Raw genomic sequence first — 22894 nt, 5'->3', positions numbered from 1 at the left:
CAGAGGCTCCTGAATTCTTTTGGTAAATATATCCAGCTTGTAAGGCATATGCTGGCATCTGGGAGCATTTTAAAAAGAGCTGAGCTAGCTAATTCACAAAAGCAAAGTACACATTCAGGGAGTCAAGACGTACTTCTTTTGCATCTACCTTTTAACTTTTGTTCTGTGTATGGTTATACTGTAGATCAGCTGATGCATAACAAAGACTCATCCTGGAATAAAACACAGCTAATTTCCCCAAAACACAAGGTATGGTTCTTACTGTGCTCTGTTAAGTCTAATTGTACACCCTTCCATAAAGTAACTGTACCCCTATCTCCCACATACACACATAAAATATATATACAGATAAGCCTTTTCAGTTATTAACACTTTTCATGTTAAATCTCTTTTGCTTGAGCTTGTTACCACAAATGTAAATATAGAAATGATCTCTACGAAACTCACTTCCAGCAGAAAGAAACTCATGAGGGATTAATTTTGTCTGTGGCCAAAGGAAAAGTGAAGTAGCCACCTCTACCTGTATTCCCACTGCTGTTAGCTGTTTTCTGTGAAAGATGTATCAAAAGTCCTCCAAAAAAAGAAAATGTCGGTTTGGCGCTTATACTGCAGTAGCGCAGACAAGGTATTGCTAAGTTACATCCAGCTTTCACTGTAGCAAAAATTACTATGTCAGTCAGATTTATTCGATGGCAGTACAGGAGGTTATTGTCATCCATATGTAAAAGGGAATTACGTTTGTCAAGACTAATGTACAAAGTTTCCTCTTTTGATTTTTTGTCTTTCTTATCCCACTCAGGTGTTCAGATCTTAGGAAGGCCATTAGCAAACACCAGGACATCTTGTCTTACCTTCTGTGTAACCAGTTTTATTCACTTGTTTCACAGGAATCCAATAATTAGTATTTTTCCTGTCATTGTTCTACTTGTATTTTGCATATTTTGCTTTAAAAGGGCCGTAATTTTTACTTATGTCTGGTAGAATCAATCATGGATAAAAACCAACACTATACAAATAAGTGATAATAGATAAACAAGTACTTCCTTATGAAGTCCTCATAAATCTCTACTATCAGACACATGTCCAGCTTCTGCTGGCCAATGGAGTTGTTAACTATCTTCTGTAACTCTGTATGTGGCATGTTCTTATCTTATGTAAAGTGTAAGAGTGATGAAGTTCAATCTTCTTTTACTGCCATAGAATCATAGAATCATTTGAGTTGGAAGGGACCCATAAAGGCCATCTGGTCCACCTCCCCAGCAGTGAACAGGGACACCTCCAGCTCAGTCAGGATGTTCAGAGTCCCTTCAATCTGACCTTGGATGTCTCCAGTGATGGAGCATCTACTGCAGTTCTGGGCAACAAGTTCCAGTGCCTCATCACTCTCTGTAAAACCTTCTTCCTTATATCCAATTTAAATCTCCCCTTCTTAGCTTGAAACCATTTTCCATTATTTGTAGCAGAGAAGACTCTCCTAAATTGTCTGTGTTCTTCTTTCTAAATTCCCCTCACCTCTATATTTGCCAAAAACTTGCATGTATAAGCATGGATGTTTGTTGATCTGCCATATGTTCATATTTTTACTTTGTTGAAATTCAACCGTTTGCATGAACCATCAATATGTTTTATTAAAAAATAAATAAATAAATAAATAAATAAAAATGCACTGCATTTTTCCATGAAGAAACTGGGTGTTCCATGTTTGACCCAAGAAGAAAAGTGAGCTGACAGGCTGGCTGTATCTTTTCACAGTTTGTGATGCACTGCACACTTCCCATTATAACTCTGTTCCAAATAATTCTATTTCACATCCTCCGGACGCTCCCATGTTTGAATTTAATCTTTATGCAGTTCACATCGCTTAGGCACGAGAGGAAAGAAATAACACAGTTGTAGTACATGATAATAATGCCTTTCTCACATTTTATTTTTATATATATATATTTTGACTAACTGTACTAGAAATTCTCTGGGACAAAGCATGATTCTTAATGTGTCTGTTCAGAATGGCCAATATACCAGAGGCCTCTGGGCGTACTGGAGAATATTGTGTGAAAAGCTAAGAAGAACAACTGCTGTCAGGTCTCCACTGACTGTACTGACTAGGTCTCGGTTAGCTACAAAGGGGACACAAGGTCATTAAGTCTGAGCTACACTTCAGTCAAATGGAAGTTAGATGAGAAGAATCTTTCCAGTCTGTCTCCTTCCCCAGCATTTTCAGGCACAAACAAGCAGATCTTGTACTTGGCTGTTCTTCCAAATTTTCACTGTTAACCTTTTCTCTCGAAGCTATTCACAGAGTCTTGTGGTGTAAACTGACAGCTCATCTTGATCCTGTGTGGAATTAGAAGCAGCATGACATTCCCCAAGGTTATAACAAAGCCACAACGAAAACAAAAACACATAATCAAGGCTGGCACAAAAATTAAGGCCCTACAATCTTTTTTTTTTTTTTTTGTATAATTTCTGTTTTGTCTGTGATTCTAACTATTTCAGCAACAAATGTGCTTGTAGATGTGCCTCAACATGTCACACAGAGAATAGGGAGATCTGGGCCGTAATAGCAGGGGGAGAGATAGTAAACAAGTAGGTCTTCTGATATTGCTACTTTTTCTAAAATATCCCTCAAAAGTATTATTTTTATGTCCATCCATAGTTAACATGGTCACTATTTTTTCTCCTCACCTTACGTCCTATTATGTATATTTCGTCCAGCCTGTGTGGGTAGAGTCTTCTTCCTGTTCCTAACAAGTAGTCATCTTTACTGTGGAAATCAAAGGAAAACACAGCCTGTTTGACCTACTGAATGCTTTTGATGTCAAGGGTCTTTCTGTCTCTCTCTCTGTTTCTTAAAGATTTGTTGCTCTATTTATTTGCATGCAAATGATCAGTGTTCTTTTTTGTGAAAGCTAGCTAATACACCAAAAGCCTCCTCCAAAAGCCCCCATGCAATATGCGTAGGCCCTCAGTGCTACAGCTGATCATCCCAAGATATTTGACATCAGTCCTTCAGAGGATCCCATTGTGTCACACTGATGGTTCTCTCGCAAACCTTATTTTGCCCTTCACACCTAAAGCAAAATTGTTCCTCTCTGTTCAGAAGAATGTCAAATTTCTGGTGAGAGATCGGGGCTGAGTTTCATTCTCACAACTGTGTGTGGGATGCAGGACACTAATATAGTCCTATTCCAGTGTCAGATGGCAGCATAAAATTTATTTTATCCAAGTTTTCTGGGTGCTGCTTCTTGATTCAAAGAAGGTCCTCCTTACCCACGTTCGTCTGCAGGTAAATTTGTTCTATTTAGCTCCTACATTTTGAGCAGGAGTACTTTCTGCATTCTATCCATGGACTACTTTTTGTTGTTGTTTTTTTGTTGTTTTCTTCTGATGAATAAAGGGATGTAGAATGTACTAGGAAGAAATTTTACCTTACAGCATCCTAAATCAGTTTCCTTCCAAACGGCATTTTTTCTCTCCACAGCAATTTAAAGAGCTTTCAGGGAAGATTAAGATGAGCAGAAATGCTTCTGTAAATATTACAGTGAACATCTGTATGCTCCTCCACAGACAGATTGCCAAAGGAAGGAAAGACAGGATGAATACCATTAGGTGAACTGTGAGGAAGAGACTGTAACCGTAGCAGGCAGGGACCAGTACTTCATTTCCTTTTCCATTCCTTCAGCAGTACCTCAGAGCACTCATTATGCACCACATTTCTGACCTGAAAAACCCTCTGCAATTATATCAGCTTAAGTTTGTTTCAAAAACAACTTTCTCTGTGCACCACCTGCATTAGTCTATGACATTCTTTGTTTTATTTGTATTTTTAGTCAAAGCCATGATTCTTCAAAGTCACAAGTAAAATACTGAGATGTGCACCAACATAACTGTTGTCTATACCTACGTAATGTTTTCAGACCAAATACAAACACCAACAAAGGAAAAGTTTTTGCTCAGGTAAAATCCATTTCCCAGGGAAAATGCAGAAAAACAGCACTCTGCAAAGTCTGTCCAACAGAAAATCATTGTATTTCCTTCTGAATATAGCAAAATGAGAGATAAAAAAAAAAAAAATAGTTCTTTGAAACATTGATTTTGCCTGTGTTCGTAGATTAATGCCTGTGACTCCCACTACACTAGTTGGAGTGGTCTGGCAACTGAAATCCCTCTTTGCTGTTTTCACTGCAATAGCTAAAGCTCTGGGGACATCAGCTTCAAGGTGAAGGCTTTAAGCTCTCAAGACTTGTCCATGAAAAAAAGTAGTGCACAGCAAAACAGGTTGCAAACATAGAGCAGGTGATCTACTTTATGATAACAAGGGAAAAATGTCTATAGGGAGATATTCAGGGGGGGGGGGGGGGGGGGGAAATGTGCATTTGTTTTTAAATCTCATTTAACTGCATTCAGATCTGGTGATGGATGCTTCCTTGGAACAAGAGTAGCTTTTATTCAGCTCAGCTTATTCACTTTCATTTTCCAGAGGCTGTGCAAAGATTTAACACAGTTTAACTAATCTATTATAAATGTTCTTAGAGGTTAAAGCTGGGTTTACCCTTCCTCAGTGTCACTGTGTGGATGAATGTACGGTTATGGGGGTATTTACAAGAATAATGCTAATGTAAGGCCAGACAGCCTCCCCCTGTAGTCTCTGGAGAGAGAGTGGTTATACTTAATGTTAAATGCCATGAGTTGGCCACTTATAAGAGCCCTCTGTATTCACTGGCTATGGAAAAATGCTGAGAAGACTGATGCTCTTTGTTTTTTTCCTAAATTAGCCTCTAGGTGTACCCTGCAGTCCACACGTTAATATCCTAATGTACAAAAACAGGGAAAATAGGTTACTACATTTTGAAAGTAAATAGTCTCTCTATGGATCTGTTGGCACTAGTATAGTAATATAAACCAACTTGCAACTGAATGAAACAGTGTAACTACCTAAGAGATGAACAAATGGTTCTGCGCTCTCTGGAAATGTAATAACTCTCAGTGTTCCAGACAAAAACCTTTTAAGATGTTTGGCAACAGTATTTTCTACTCCTATTTGTCTTTACCCTAGGCCCATCGGCTGCATTAATAATGAAAGGAGAGGAGAAAATAGCAACTAAGACAATCTTTGTCTTCCTGGAGACATTGATTGCAATTCTGCTACAGCTGATTCTTGACCTTATAAAAAGCTTTTCCTCTCCTGAGGGCTGAAATCTGAATATTGGAGGTGGTTGACATTTAAAATAAGTTTAATGAGAATTTCAACTTAAAAATAAAACAAACCTGAAAAAAAATATATATATATGTAGAAATGTATGACTTTGTAGAAATAGGATAATTTTCCCAATCAGAAGCGAAGTTATTTGAAATTTACTCAGTTTCTGAATCAAATATCAACTGATTCGGTCTTTGCTGATCTGGAGCAAAAGAGATGAACTGATTTCCATCTCTCTGGGCATTCAGTGGCTGTTAGACACGGAGCGCCACATTCTTTTCTTTGTTTCCTCTATGTAATTACATATATATCTCTAGTAATGCTTAGCAGCAAATATGGACATAAATCCAAGCCTGTGGTGTTTTTTTGCTCAGAATTCCAGTGGAAAGCCATAGCCAGCACTGGTTAGGGAACTGATAAAGAAACGATTCCTTTAATATTATTGGGAAAAAACTACCAATTAAAATGGCAGGGTAATTAATGAGAGGCATTAGTGACACCTGCAAAATCTTTCTCATGTTATCTTCTTTTTTTCTTTTTCCTGTAGGTATACTGACTTCTCATAGTTTCTCTTTTGTGCTTCCCATTTTCTCAGTCACCCACTTAGCTCCTGAGTAAGAGAAGTCCATGCTTATTATAAGCATTAGGATATTAATGCAGAGACTGACCCTCCCATTTTGATATCATTTGTTACTAAGTTATAACTCCTATTCAAAAGAAGCAATCAGAAATGAGCTATATGCACAATCTTAAGAACCTGAATTTTAAAAATATTAAAAATACTTGGACTTAGAAAAGAACTCTTAGTCTAGGCATGGGAAGACTTAAATTGTTCCCTCTGTATATACAAGTGAGCATAGGATAGTCCATAAACTGAAAGACACCAATAAGTCATTGCATCACTGGAATCTAGATAACTTTTTGACATAATATTCTCCCTCTGCTTTCTTGTTCCTCAAGGTTGTAGCTCCATGGCTTCCATTTTTCCCTCACATTTTGCATTTGACATCTATCAGCTCAAACAACCCTCATCTTTCAACTGGCAAACACTTTCCACACGCTTGCACTACCTCATGGTGAATGAAACGCAACATACTTGACTACAAAGTCATCACATTTTCTAAGGGTTTCCAAACAGCTTCCCCAGAGGGCACTTGATCATGGTTGTTAGAATATACTGGAGACATCAGTGTCAGCAAGGCACATTTTGTGGCTGGTGCCCTGCCCTTCTCATATAGAACCTGCTCATACACTCTGGTGTGCCCCTGGGGATGGAGCAAAGTAGCTCTGCACAGAGGAATTGTGGTCTGGGGACTTTCCCAGACTTCTCCTTTACAGAGCAGTGTAAACCCTCAGAAGAACACAAAACTCCTTCCTTTCCCCAGTCACTGTTGTATAACAGTTTTGGGGCCATCCACCCCTACCTCACTGCCTGTTCTCTTACCATTCCTCATCTGGTAGGGTGTGCACATCACAGAGTGATTAGTGTGGCTACAAACTCTTTGGCACAATGTCCCAAGAGACTTTAAGTGCCAAGGAGTCTAATACCTGCAAATATATTTATCTCCCTTTGAATATTTCATCAAGTTGGAATTCGTGAACTGGATCTTTTACATAGAAGCTTTATGAATTATGTACCAGAATCAATGAGTTCCTACTTCACCCATATTTTACCCTGTCTCAAAGCCACAGTGGGGATCACAGCCCATCAAAGCTGCTGCAGCAATTAGACATCAAACAGCACTGAAGAGGCAAGCATATGGGGCCTACAGTATTCCTGCTATTCACAGCCCAGGGAAAAAAAAGAAAAAGAAAAAAAAAGAAAAAAAAGAAAAAAAAAAAGGAAAAAAAAAAGAAAAAAAAAAGAAGAAAAAAAAGAAAAAAAAAAAAAGAAAAAAAAAGCTTTGCTCAGTTGTACACTGAAGTCTCACTTCTCATTTTGCTATTTTTCAACCTTGTTTTTGTGTCTGCCTCACTGCTGCGTGGAAGATCGGATCCTTGGGAGCAGATCCACCACTGCCACTCATCAAAAGTATCACCCTGGCTTCCACCTCTCCCTTATCATACTGACATGGTTCCCAGCTCTTCAGTAGCACTGCTGGGAAATGTATCTCCCCTGAAGGCACAGACTATGCTGGTAGCTTTCAGTATTTATTTATTTTGTTCAAAGAAAAAATAAATGCAAAGATGTTTCACGTACCCAGATAGCTTCTGGCACAGCCACTAGCAACACACCATCTTCAGTGAGAGGTACAGAAGGCACATAAGCTTGGAGTTTTGCATATAAAGTATTAAATTGAAAGCAAAATCTCCCATTGCACAAGTGGGTGGGGGGAAGGAGAAAGAGAGACAGTTACAGGATACTAATTGTGCTTGTTGTGCAAGCGGAAGACATAGTGGTACTGTGTTGATGAGTGCAGTATAAAAATAACCCAAATAAATAGAAGAGAAACTTCTACCATTCTCCTCTGCTTCTCCCCTCTCCCCTGAATCACTTTTGCAGGCTGCTGCACTGCCTCCCATGAGGACCACTGAGATTGCTGAACTGAGTGGAGTTTAATTAAAACTGGGATCAAAGGCAAGAGAGACAGGCTCTTTCAGGCGGGCATGTAAAGCAGGTTGTGCCAAGCACTTCATAGCAAAGCAAAAGCTTTTCCACTAGATGTTTTCTCTTCCCCAGGTTTTCCTGTTGGTACTCAAGTGTTACTTCCATGTCTCTGAAAAATACCCAAGTCAACAAAACTATAACTCAGATTGAAGCTAAAAGCAAAGCAGATTCCCTCTATATTCGTCCTCAGATTCCTCTCGGTGAAACTCCTTGAATCTGAACCAGAGTTCTTTCCAGCTAAAGGGGAACTTGCCAACTTCTTTAACAACTTGCTCAAGTCTCCTTTTTTACAGGGCAGCTCTTTCTATCCCAACAGTTCCCTTTCCCTTCATGTCTTCCATTGGGTTTCTGCTTCCTACAGTCCTGGATCAGTTACCATGCAATGGGAGCTGGACTAGATGACCTTTAAAGGTCTCTTTCATTCAAATTATTCTATTATTCTATGATTTTATTACCATAGGAAGGGAAATTCAGACTGATCAATCTTGCTCTTGCAGGAAGAAAAGCGGACTCCCATATTACTCTCTCCACACAGTGCCTTGACATTTTCCCTCTCTTCTGCCACTACACTTTCACTGCCTCACAACTCATAAAAGCAACTTGAGCAACAAGCTAGTTACACATCTTTTCAGTCTGGCCCTGGGTCCTGAGACAATATGAGACAGCAAACTATTGGCAAGTAGTCTTCCCTGGCTTCAGAGTCGAAGATGTGGAACTCAGCATGGCTTCATGTTTCTGCAAATGCCATCATATCACTGAATCTAGCATGTACTGACCATCTAATTTAACTACTGTTTTGTGACTACAAGCTTGAGTAGAGTACAGGACAAATGATGATTCCAAACAAATGTGGTTTATTTATTTAATTATTCAATTACTCATTTAATGTGTGCCCTGGTGGCGCAGTGGTAGAATTGCTGCTTGCAACACCGGTGGCCCAGGGTTCGAATCCCCCCTGTGGCGCAGGGGGTAGAAGTGCCGCTTCGCTCACAGGGGGCTCGAAACCCGGGAGTTGGACTCGATGATCTCTAAGGTCCCTTCCAACTCACATGATACTGTGATACTGTGTGATTTACTTGTTCATTTGTTTTTAAGTGCAAAGCTTCTGCTTTTCAAAACAGAAGTTTATGTAAAGAATGAAGAAGGTATAATACATCTCCGGTTCAGGTGCTAGTGAGTCTTTTATGCATTGGTTCCTATATGGCCAAAGTAATGATTCTTCTGGGAAATAATTGGCTATAGAGAGACAAAAATGCCTTTTAAGTTGATTCCAATACTAATAATATGGTAGTAGATCTCATGCCTTGGAGATGTTGCAACAAACAGTCATCTTAAGCCCCCAGGTTCTTGCCTCACTGCTGCAATGAGCACTCACATGAAAGATATACTGGAAATTCCCAGCAGAACTGTTACTTTTCTAGCTTTCCAGATAAATCTCAGGTTAGGTCAGGATGTCATTTAAATAAAATGAGATTGGCAGCCTCATCCCAGTCCCTATAAAGCTTTTTGTAAATTTAACTCTTCAATTATTTGTGTGGCACTATGTTGCCAAAATTAGCTTTGTATCTCTGCTTGTCTAGCAGCCTCAGTCATGTTGTTCTGTGACATGGTCAAATATTTGCACAGAATTTACCACTAGCAGATTTTTTTTCCTATCACTATATTCAGTCCAAATCCCTAGAATTTAATGTATGCTGCTGAGTGAACATGTAGCTCATAGCTCCCTGGTTCTTCCATAGACACCTCTAAGTCATAGTTCATATACATCTTATGTTTGCAGAAAGCCCTGAATGGCAAGATGAACAGCAGTTTTAAATGTAAATGAGCAATATAGGTGAAAGAAAAATAATAGCTGTCTTAATAAAATACAATAAAGCAACTGACAATAAGCTAGTCAGCAAGATGAGGAATGTAAATTCTTTCACGTTGCAGGAAAAATGCCCATTTTCTGTCTCAGATCTAATGGTTCCAAAATTCTATCAGCAACTCCACTGCTAAACAGACCTTCCAAGCTGTTAATAAATGCACAAGACAAACAGCATAGTGAGATATCTTCCCTCATTTTATTATTATTATGAGAGGGCAGTGAATATAAATTTCACTGACTGGTGTGTATAATAAAAGAGGCTGAGTGCCAAAACAGAAATGCCAAGGAGTGAAAACAGCCAGTAATAAATACCTATAAGGACCAGAAGGCAAATAAACACCATGCTAAAAGGATGGATTTCACAGTGCTTTGCTGGTGCCCTCACATAGAAGAACAAAGTTAAAGAGAGAAAGGGGGAACTACAGAAACATAAAAATAAATGATCAGATTCTTAGATAGTCAAAAGCTAGGTGAGAGATGTGGTAATGGGATATCTGTGAAAAGGCAAAAGGAAAGTGTTTGAAAAGGAAGAAAGAAGAAAACATAACGAAACTCGAAAAATAACAGTATGGAAGAAAAATATCAGCTCTGGGGATTGTTAGCAATGAGTTATCACAAGGTTTCTTGCAGATTCAGCCTTGTGTCTCTTTCTGCAACTCTGCATGTGGTCGGAGCTGGAATGGCAAACAATTCTTGTCTTTTCACCAATTAAGAGATCATAAAACTACACTTATGACTAAATAATAAACTGCATTTTCTTTCTTACTACCTAAGGGAAGTGCTGAATGCGGTTAAATGCTGATAGCACAGGAGATGACAGCTTAAGAAGCAAGCATCCAGAACAGAGAGGACTCAGCTTCTTGCTTCTGGGAAAAGAAGATGCTGTTTAAAATCTTATAGAGTGTCCCTCCTCCAGACCACAGCACCGCTAAGAAGTGCTTCCAGACACATGCTGCATCTTGCCAAGTTTTCAGACAGCCTCATGAGTGGCTGCTAGATAAATGCTTGGGTATTTTAGATAATTTTCTCTTCTTGTAGTTGAAGAATATAAAAGTCATCCCAGAGTTGCACCTCTTTTCTTTAAACATTGCAAGAGAGCACTGTTTTCCTGCCCCACCATGGACTACTCCAACAGTGTACCAGTGGCAAACAGATCCAGCAAGGACTCACATAACACAGAGAATGTAACGGTAGTACTTTGTTGATACCATGAAATGTAGAGGTGCATTTATTTATTTAATTTTTTCCAGAACAGGAGGAATTTACAAAGTATCAGCACAACAGGGCAAGCTAGAGGGCAAAAAGTTTCCTTGAGAATTTCTGTACAGACAAGCTTCAGCTTTGCCCTGCATATTCCAAAGTCTATGTCCTGTCTGAAGCTTTGCAAGACACAAAAGGACATCTAATGGTTTCTTAATACATTGCAAGCAAGCCCAGTGCAAAATTGAAGTCATGTGATAATTTCTTCCAAGCCTCTATTTGCCAGGTACCTACATGTTTTTTACATGGTCTTCAACCCATAGAAGCATGGAGTCATGGATTCATTTAATTGGAAGGGTCCCTCAAAGAACACAGAATTATAGAATCACCAAAGTTGGAAAAGACCTCCAAGGCTATCCAGTACAACCACCCACCTACCACCAATATTCCCATGTATATATATAACCATGCACCTTAGTACAACATCTAAACATCTCTTGAACCTCTTGAACTTCTCAAGTTCAGTCATCTAGTTCAACTCCCCTGCAGTGAAGAAGGGCATATAGAGCTAGATTGTGCTGCCCCCTCCTTCAGACCAACCTTGAATGTCTGGGCCACTTCTCTTGGCAATGTTCCAGCGTGTGAAGCATAATACTATTGTATAAAATATTTTCTTTATATCCAGTGTAAATATCTTCCAGTTGAAACCATTATTTCCCCTTGTCACAACAAACCTTGCAAAAGAGTCTGTCCCTGTCTTTCTTACAGTCCCCCTTTAAATACCGGAAGGCCACTCTCAGGTCTCCTCAGTCTTCTCCAAGATAAGAAGCCCCAGCTCTCTCAGGCTGACCTCGTACTGGAGGTGTTCCATGCCTTGGATCATTTCTGTGGCCCTCCTCTGTATGCACTCCAACAGGTCCATGTCTCTCCTGTACAGAGAACTATCATCTCACCTGTCTTGGCTTCTCAATCATTGGATGAACATAAAGTTTTAGGCATTCATCCCATTCTCAGAACAGATTTCTAAAATGAGAAACAGTCAGGTTCATTTTCACTATGATGAGGAAAAATCTTGTTCCTCCACCTAAAAGCGTTAGACTACTCAACACTGGAGTCCTGAGCTCCTAATTTCACCAGCAGGATCCTGATCTCAACTGGACCTGCATCATATATATATATATATATATATATATATTGTGTGCCTCCGGTGGCGCAGCGGTAGAATTCCCGTTTGCAACACCAGGGGGCCCGGGTTCGAATCCCCCCCTGTGGAGCAGGGGGTAGAAGTGCCGCTCTGCTACACAGAGGGCTCGAATCCCGGGGAGTTGGACTCGATGATCTCTAAGGTCCCTTCCAACTCGCACAATACTATGATACTATGATACTATGATTTCAGCTTATTAGAACAAAGAAGGAAGTAGAAATTAAACCCTTGCCCACCTTTGTTTCAGGAGTAGGGTCCTCAACCACATCAAACTCTGCTGGGAAAAATGAACGTTGTTTCCAGGAGTGTGTGTCTTCTTATACATTGGTATAAAGTACTTTGTGTTGCACTTTCTTCACATGAAAGATTTCTCTAAATCACTCAGATATTATTGAATAGCTTTAAAACTTTTTGCCTCATTAAAAATCGTGCTAATTTCCTATAAACCAGTGTGTTTGTGTTTTAGACTTTTTCAAGGGTGATTAAAAGGAGTTCTGTAAGGGCAAAATATATTTTAATTAGTCTCTGAAGTTGCACAATCTGCTGATGGATCTTGCAAAATACACAGGTTATTGCACCCTTAAGACTCATGGATAGTTGCAGCACACACCTGATGGTGTGATCATGTCACGGCAGAATTGTCCTGCATGTGGAAGGAATTGTGGGCATTTCAGCTCCCACTGGAGAAAATCATGGTTGTAAGTACTCAACACCTCTCTCCACACTTGCCTTTGCTCCCAATTCAAACATGACTTTTATGAAGGGTCTTCTAAGACCTATTAATCTTTATATCCATCCTGTTCCTGTGACGGGTGTTGTGGATTATTGCACTTGACGAAAGAGCCGGATCGGCTGTTACAGAGAGACAGCTTTAAGGGGCATCTAGTGCAAGTTTCCTCCTCCTGGGAACAGAAGGCGTTGGCTGAAAGATCTGGATAATATGTTTGATGCATCCTTTGTCAAGGTCACACCTTGCTAACTGCCTCTGCGAGATCCTGGGTATCAGTAATTTAGAACATCCCCCTCTTCTCCACAGATGAGTTTTTGTTCTTTCTTTTAAAGTTCTCTTGTCTGCTCCAAACTCTACAGAGAGAAAGTGAGTGAAGGGGCCTCATTATTTTAAATGGGGCTTGACAGAACCTAACAAAGAGCATAAAACAGAGCAATTTTCACAGGCAATCGCACCAAGGCAGTTAAAGCAAGGCTGAGAACTCAATTACAGCCCATTACTGTCGGAGCTGTCTCTCGCTCTCTTGCTCTTTCCCTGTCCATTGGTTTCTGCAAGAGGAACTTGATATTGGCAAAGGTCATTCTTTTCAGTTGCAGCTTTTTGTCTAGCAGTTCTCATCAGACAGTGATCAGCGAAGGTGCAAGCACTCCCACAGATAGGAGGAAAACAATTCAGGGGAAAAAAAAACCAACAACCATGTTTGTAAGGTGGCAGTTTTCCTCTTAGCTAATAGAGAAAAATAGCAAGATCCACTCCACAGCAAAGTCGCCTGCTCTGATCGCTGCCTGCCATGAATGAGTCATCAGGAGACACTAAAATATTGCAGGTCCTCAGGAATGCGTTGGTGTAAGGCTGAGATGCTGGGATGACACTGCTCTGTCCCTTTTGAAGATTACTGGTGACATGGTTGCAGCAGAATGAATAACCTAGCCCCATGAATACAACAGTTTAGTACTGAACAACCTGCTCTCTTCTCCTATTATGACATATGGATACATTTCAACGTGCACTTAAATTGGCTCTGTACTGGGAGAGTTTCGGTCTCTGGGTGCTGTTCCACATTTCCAAAAAGGCTATAGCTCTGTGTTATGACACAGTCAAAAAACACAGAATAGACAGGTGAGGGAAGCCTGGAAACATGCAGAACACACAGGGAAACACATAAAAAGCATTCAGTAGTTGCAAGGATTTTTGAGAGTGAATATACATATTCCGATTTACAAAATGTAGCAGATTTTGGCAGTATAAAGGTTTTTCTTTCTTTCCCAACACTAACTTACAGATGTCATATTTGTGTTACAAAGACAGCAGGCATTAGAAGACTTGTAAAAATAAAATAAAATTAAATTAAAAAATTAACATGTTCTTTAATGAAAAACAAAGGGATGGACTGATTATTTTCCATTTCCACCTTCCCTAAAATAATACAAACTTACTTTGCTGCAGTTAAAGAAAATATGTAACTGCTATTTACAACATCAGTTTACATGGATGGAGTCTAGTAAAGTTATAAAACAATGTAAGTACAGGTACGGAATAGAAATATAACATACTGTTTAGCAAAAAAGCGTCATGCTATCCCTACCTGGTACATAATTATACTTCTATTACTTTGAGGACACAGGTAGCTGTGTCATTTCTCCTGTTTCTTGTTAAATTTGGAATCAGATATTATTTCCTGTCTTGGTCTCCCTCTCCTCATCTTTCCTAGAGCTGATAACAGATGCCATAACAAACATTCACCTGTTGCATTCCATGCCTTCTGAGCAAATAAGAGGTTTCCTGCAGGTTGTTATATCAATGTGTTTGCATATAAGGGGCAGGTGTTCCAGGAAAGAAACTTAAAAATTCAAGTCAGCAAACACAACACTCATTTTTCAAACAGTGAGCAGAGTGTAGCTGAGCTCTGGCCAGCTGACTGGAAAGACAAAAACACTGCCTGTGATGTTATCCTTGTATGGGTGCAAGCAATCCCTTCATCTCCTGCTTCCTGCCTAAAAAAACAGCCACAAAGCTTACATCCAGCTGAAAGCTAGCTCTCCCCACCAGCTGCATGCATACTCCTCAAGCCAAGAGGGAGTATGCATGAACTCATGAACTCATGAAGGCAGGAGGGACAAAAATCTCAAAGACTAATGTATGTTACAGCAAATACATACTTCTGTGTATTTACATGCATTCTCAATCTCAGTATCACTAGATCAATCAGTGATCTGGATAATGATACAGAATGAACCCTCAGCAAGTTTGTTGATTACATGAAGCTGGAAGGAGCGGCTGACACACTAGAAGGCTGTGTGACAGTGAGATATGGAGAGAATGGAGAGTTGGGTGGGGAGGAGGATGAGGAACCTAATGAGGTTCAACAAGGGGCAGGTGACACAACTCAAAACCTAAGAGATTCCGTATGAATACGAGGAATAGCTTCCTTGCTTTGAGTGTGACAGAACACTGAAAAAGCTGCCCATGGTTCTTGTGGAGTCTTCCTCTCTGGAGACTCACTCACATGGACAGTTTCCAGTGGAACCTAGTGCAGGGAACCTGCTTTAAGAGGGAACTGGACTAGATGATCCCCAGAGATCCCTTCTAACACATACAACTCCCTGACTCCATCATTTTGAGTAATTATATATTTTTTTATTGTAATTTTTTAATTAAAGAGAAGTATAAAGCCCTGCTACTGTGGCCGAGGGGGTGGCCTTTTGCAGGGCAGCTGTGTATCCTGGTCATTTTCTTCGGCCCTCCTCTTACGGGGCTGACGGGCCCTCTCAGGCGAGTGGCCAGGAGTGGGGGGGCCACTGCCCTGGGCAGAGGGACCTGCTGCTGTTTCCTGCTCCATCTCTTCAGAGGGCTCCTCCACTTCACTCTCCATGTGTGCAGCAGGGGAATGACTGGGTCCCACAGGAATGTCAGCCACTGCTGTGTGGGTCTGCTCCTCAATGCTGGGACATGCAGTGCTGACAGAAAGTCTGGGCCCCGATGGGAGGTTCAATTCTGGGGAGGCTGCGGGGCCAGGGGTGGTCACAGGGCTGTTCTCCTGCCCCCTGGCTGCTGGACCCTCCTCCTGCCCTTCAGGCACATGGATGTCCTCCTCCAGACTCAGCAGTCTGTGCACCTCCTCACCACACTGATGCACAATGGTATCGATCAGCTCCTGGATGAATGTCTCCGTTCTGTCCCCCAGAGCAGGCTCCACAAGCTCCATCAGACTCTCGCTGTCTGGCCCGATGTTACACAGGGCACTCAGGATGTAGTTCTCTGCTGCCATTGCTGTCCACCAGTGTGAGTGAAAGATGGCTTGTAGCTCTTGGCGCAGCCAGGGCAGCACAGGGTCCAGGATATGCTGGTGCAGCCTGAACATATCTGCCCAGATGTCAGGCAGGAGCCCACCCACTGTAGGCTCTTCCTCCATCTCCTCATACTCATCTTCCTGATCCTCTTCCTCCTCAAGCTCCTCCTCATCTGACCACAGTGAAGGGGGTGGTGAAGAGGATAGTGAAGAACTTGAGCTGCTGAAACTGGAATCTACAGCTTCCTGGAAGCACGCAGGTACAGGTGGTGCTGGAGGCCAGATGATGAAGTTCAGGTCCTCATCATCATCCCATCCAGCAACCTTGACCTCTTCCATGACCCTCCTGCAGAGAGGGCAGCTGTCCTGCTTCTTGCCCCACCGCAGAATGCAGCCAAGGCAGAATTTGTGACGGCATGGCACCGCATAGGCAATGTCCTTGCGCTCATCACAGCAGATGGGACATAACCATCCCTGCTCTTCTGCCATGCTCCTCACTCTGTGGCCTGCTGGGGAGAGAAGATGAAGAGCTGCTCCTCTTCTGCAGCACCACAGAGGTAAATGTTGCGCACTGCAAAGACAGGGGCTGCGGTCAGTCAGTGTCCCAGGGACAGAGGACAGAAACACCCAGGTCCCTTGGCAGGACACCCTCTGGACCCCACACTGGAGCCCACCCATGCTCCATGCCTTCAGAGGGCCCTCAGGCTGTGACCCTGGCCCTAGCAGCTCCCCATATCTCAGCACTCACTCCCTCCATTGCCACTCTGGAGGATGTGTCCCAACCCAGCTCACCTCTGCTGCTACACATGTGCCCCCAACCCAGCTCACCTCTGCTGCTACACGTGCGCCCCTGTTGGGCCCTGGTTGCCTGAATCAGGCAGGCCAGGGAAATGCAGGTGATGGCTGTAGGGATGGGCACCGAGAACCACTGTCAATGGTGCCAAAGCACAGCCGAACACCCAAGACAAATGCTCAGTCCACCTCCAAGCCTCGCACACACGCTCAGCAGGAGTCCAGGTATGAGACTGACTGAGCCAGGCTGTGCCCGCACCCAAAGCTGAGCAGTGAGGGTGCTGTGGTCACAATGCCTTGCCCAATGACATCACAGTCTGTTGGTCAGTGATGTCACTGGCCACCTGACCCTTGCTCAGCCATGGTAGTTTTCTGCTTCATCTTCAGGATTCCTAATTCTGGGAGTAGGAATGCTCTTCTGCTTACTGAAATGTCTTCTTAAATTGCTGGCAGCTCTCTTCCGTTTCTTTGTCCTCCAGACTGTTTTCCTGGGGATTCTGCCGGGTCTGTCTAACACTTGGACCAGAAAGTTAGCATCAACACAATCCAATGGTCTCCCCAGCCACTAGTTGTGTTTTATTTGTCCAGTGCCCAGTTTTAACCCACAGCTCTCAACCAGGTCACAGTTCATCTCCCCCACATGTCACACAGATCCCAGCCCATGTGCAGACACTTCCCCCGAGTATGCATAGCCGTGGAAATATGGAGTCAGAAATATTATCATTGTGTGGGAAGTACTGGCCCATTATCATGAGGAGAACAGACTGGAAAAATATTAACTTTGCAACTTTTATGTATCAAGATGATGCAGATCATTTTGTACTTGTTGGTACTCTGTAGGAAAACACCTGGCACTCAGGTCTGCAATCCTGAAATAAACAGGTAATGTCTCTCCTGAGTTTGTTATGAGTGACTTATTGCACATTGGGTGGCAAATTTGCTTTTAGGACAACCAAAACAGAAAAAAATTCTCTGTGTGTTTGTGTGTGTGGGGGGTGGGTGTCATTTATGCACTGGAAAGAAGCGCATTGGATCACAGCTAAAAAGTTCAGTATTTAGGCTTCCTTTAGCTGAATTTAATGTGTTCATACATCATGTAGAAAATTGGGCCAAGAGCTTTCCCCACGTGGGGCTTGCCCCCAAGTCCCTGTGCTTCACCTTTTAGCTTAGTGCTGTAGAAATAATAACACTTCTGTGCTGGGAGGTACTGGGCCATCTTCCTGGTTCAGGTCCACCATAGCACAAACAAAGCCCGAGCTGCACCAGGGCACTCAGAGCATCACTGTGATTCTAAGGATACTGTGTGGCTTTGACTTCATTGTGCTGGTATGTCCAGCAGTGGTCAAATACTTCCAATAATCTATTTCTATTAGAGGTAGTCACTAATGCCTGCTGATATTTTACAGTTCTGCAATCAGATTTTGTTTGTTTGGGTCCTCAGCCACCAGAAAGAATACTTGTGCAATCTAACATGCTGAAGGTTACTTTTAGTTAGGACAACTTCCCTGGCTTTTGACTGGATTTAGTGATGTCTTAGAGGAATTGGATGTTGTTGAATCCAAGCAGGTTTCCCTAAGAAGCTATACAGTCCTCTTTTACAATACCCATCCCTTAAAACATATATTGTTGCTACCAGCATTTTCAGAGTTCTGACAATAAATCTGATTCTCCTATTTCTTGTAAAGTTTATTTTTACACTCCTGGGGTAATGGCTACATTTCTGTGTTGTTTGAAATAATGGCTAGTAGAATGATAAACAAATACAGAGTGGGACCTCCAGGCCCTGCCACAGTGTAACAAATGTCAGTATTTCTGTTGATTCTTTTTCCTGTTCACTCTCTTTTTTTCTCCTTTTTCCCCCTCTTTGCCCAACTTCTCTTCCTCCTCTGTTTACAACACTGATGTTCCAATTCTTTGCCTCTGTAAATTTTCCTCTGAAGGGTGGAGTATGATAGAATGAGGAAATCTGGTGAGGAACTCTGTTTTGTACCTCTCCTACTTATTCCTGCATCTCTGGCTCATTTTCCAATGTTTACACAGGCTGGGTGGTGGGGGAGTTTCTACTGTACTTGTGTCCCCTTTCTCAGATACTCTGTGCTTTGCAGTCCTATACTGCTAGGAAAGGAAGAAAAGAAATAAGACAACTTGCTAGCTCTCATGATGCATGTCTGCCACCTACACCGTTGGGACCCATATGGTAAAAAGATTTTAGTCTGCTTTCTTGTCTGCTTACCAGTAACCCCCTTCCCCAGAATAATATTTCCTGCTTTGAAGCATTCATCATCCTGTCAAGAGCTAAATTAGATAGCTTTGAAAATTACACTTTGGAAAGTCCAAAATCTGACCTCATTTTCATGTAGATGGATGAGAGAAATTCATAATCTTCATTTACATTGTATTCTAAATCTCACTGAAAACAACAAGAACCCTTAAATTCAGGAAGAGCTTCAGAAATTGTATGTTATTCAAGACTGCATGAACAAGACAAGCAGATGATTTTCTGGCAGTCAGAACAACAACAACAACAAAAACTTCAAGGGAAAAAAGGCATTTGCTGTTCTGCCTTAATTCTCAGAAACACTATTAAATGTCTTCTCAGACAACCTCAACAAAATGTTGCACTACCAGTTCTCTTAGTTTCACCCCTGCTCCCGGGAGCTTTCTACCCATTTCTTCATAATGATAAACACAGGAAATCAGAAAGACATGTCAGACACAACTACAGTGCTAATAAAAGTAGGATACTCAGAATCTATTTTTCCACACAAATAACTCTTTTTTTTTTTTTTTTTTTCTCTGAAACAAACTATGCTTCAAGAACTTCTTCCATCATTCTGAATATACCCTGTAGCATCGCAACATCGTGGCCTCACCTAAAAGAACATGACCATATTCAGATTTTAAAGTCAACATACTGCAGATATGCTTCACATTACAAATCCTACTTCCATGATAGCTTTGCCAATTCCTGTGCCACATCAGCGACCATTTCTGAAGGAGTGATAATCAGAGAAAAACCTTGTTTCCAGAGTCTGACAAGGAGTTTTTTATAGTAGGACATCTGTGTTGTATAAGGATGATTTCTTCTGCATCTGTCTTAAAACCTCAGAGTACCATGGTGATTCTCATTGCTAATTTATTACCAACTTCTTGTCTATTAGAGTGCCCACGGATTTCAGCACCCTCAACTTTCTATTATAGTCAACACTACAAAAGAAATGCATTTTACTCAGAACTCAGAACTCCCTAAAACAACTTCATATCCCTTCACAAACCAAGCAACCAAAAAAGAGTACAAGGTGTGACAAAGAGCTCTAAATGGCAACAGGTTCTGTTAGAGAAATAAATAGAGACAAACAAACAAAAAAAAACCAAAAAAACAGATTCTTAGATTTACAGAATCACCAGGGATCCTACAGTAGATAGAATGAAATGAACAAATCACTACCTTGCTCATAGAGGTGAAGTTAAGCACCAAAAAGCTCAACAAATTCATACAGTATGGAAGAATGGAAGGACCCAACTATGAATTGAAGGATATTTCTAACTGAACATCCTTGCCATTTCTGATCACCAAGCAGTGTTTGTGTGCTAACACTCATCACTCGTAGACTCAGCAGATGTCCATCAGCCATTTCCTTTCATTTTGCCTCTTACTTAAATCTCAGTTCCAAAATGCAAACAACTTTCTTTCCTCCCTCCCTTACTTTACAGCTGCACTCCCAGTTTTCCATTTTCCTCATATATACTCCACTGCTTTCTCCATTTAAGAGTTCAACACTATTAGATCAATTGGAAAACAATTGTTTCTACTCTATGGATCAGTTCGAGCTTCAGTGCTCACCACATCTGACAAAGAGACAGGTACAAAGTTTTCTGTGCTTTCCAGCACTGTGCAAAGTGTTAGTATTCTTTATTAGACAAACTGACAAGCTTCATTAATTTTTTTCATTGAATTTGTTTGGACATGGAGCCTGTTTGAAGATCGTACATTTACAAACAAATTTTGTCCTGGAATTCAGTGTTACATGCCATCAAGCTGCATTTGATGAAGTCTCATGAGTGTGAGGAGGTCCATAACCTATTAATTAAAAATTGTGTTTCACAAAGAGACCTGAAAGATGGCAACAGTATCTGATACAGAATTAAAACTAAGTCCTTATGGCTTTGTTTCTTGCTTGTAGTGATAAAATAGAACAATCAGAACATTCAATAAAAATCTATCAGTCTACGGGAAAAGACTCATGTTTTGTGCAAGCCTGGAAACTGTTAATCTATTTGTGAGCAGTGTTACAAATATTCTTTTTCACATAATGAATCCTTTGGTAGCAGAGTTAGTTTGAGTGATTTACATCCTGCCAAAAGTTATCCTTTTTCCAACCATTCTACTATATGTGTGGGCCTGCTTCAAAGATCTGGGAAATCATCTACACATACACAACCCTCCAGACTCCTCATATACATTTGCTTTCTTTTAAACAAAATTATACCAGTTCAATTCAGAGGACGGTCAGACGGTCAGAGTCCTCAAAGGTCAGAGGACTGGCAAGGGGTTGGTAAGTGATAGGAGGGCACTGAGGATGAGGGAAGCAGCTCGAGGGCAGCAAAATCTTAAGTACTATCTCATAGGGAATGCTGACACATGAAAAGTTACTCTGAATATTTCCAGAACTTACTATTTAATGGTTTTAAAAGCAACAATTGGAAACACCTGGTGACTCTGTACTTTTCTAGACAAAATAGATCTAGATCTTAGGAAAGTGATTGACTATGTACAATGCCGTCCATCTGCAAAGTCTGTAATTTGGTGTAAAATTCTGCCAAAATCATCTGCCTTGCAGTTTCAATCATATGTATTATTCATTTTTTTATTTGATTTGATTTAAATATTGATCAAAAGTGTATGCACCCATTTCATGGGAAAGACTAAGATCACTTACTTTGGTTTTCATTAAACCCAGTAGTGACCAGATGTCATTTCAGAGCCTAATTTTGTTCCAGGATATGTATAATCCATTGCTGTAGATAACCATTCTAACTTCTAATGTCTTGGTCTTCAAATCTTTTAAATATGAGACTGTCAGTTCTGATTCTGCAGTAAGATCCTAGCTTTGATCAAGACGAACTTGAGCCATTGTGATCACTACCTAAAAGAATTATTTTGCATACAATATTTTTTCTTGTAGAATATTTATCAGAATTTATGCCTATGTTGCCATCAAGCCTGAGACCATTTTGGACAAATTATTTCATGTTTCTTAGCCTTTATCTTTGGCAGATTTTTCAACATGGAAAAAGCAAGCAATTAAGCCTGCTCTGTCTTTGGATATTTTGTCATGAAGCTGCTGAGCATGGGATACATTTCTAATTGCCTACTTAGGCCATTCACCTAAATTATGTCAGAGCTGATTTAATTATCCCTAAAAGCTCCTCTCAAGATGAAATTCCTGCCTAGCCTTAAAGATCTCTCTGTATAAAACATGCCTAGATTTTTATTTCTTTTCTTGCTGCTCTTAAAATAATACAAAACTGAGTTACATCGTAGAGATGGTTCTCACTCTTTCATAGCAGGAAACCAAAGAGTACCACAGTCCTGTCATAACATCCATTTCCTCAAGCAGTATGGATAACCTCCTAGAGCATTCCCCAACCCATCTTTCATAGTAGCATCCTCATTGCTGAAAATTCCTATTACTCTGCAACTGCTTGACTCATTACTGTTTTCTAAAGAGTAAAACTGAAAGAGATTTCTGTCCCCTGCAGTAAGCCACTAAGCACTTGTGAAAAATTAAACAAAAAACCACACATTTTGGTGCAAAAATCTTTCTGCTCAGAAAAGTTGCCACAGTACAGGTATAATATAGCTACTTGCCATAGAATGTATCACATTCTCCCCTACCAGTTAAATTATATGCTTTCTCTAGGGAACTTCAACTAACACGCAGAATATGAACTTCAAGCAATCATACTTTCCTTCTCACAATGCATTTTTATGCTTATTGAT

This window comes from Excalfactoria chinensis, chromosome 1, assembly GCF_039878825.1.
Source record: "Excalfactoria chinensis isolate bCotChi1 chromosome 1, bCotChi1.hap2, whole genome shotgun sequence".
Lineage (NCBI taxonomy): Eukaryota > Metazoa > Chordata > Aves > Galliformes > Phasianidae > Excalfactoria > Excalfactoria chinensis.
This window is presented reverse-complemented; position numbering follows the sequence as displayed.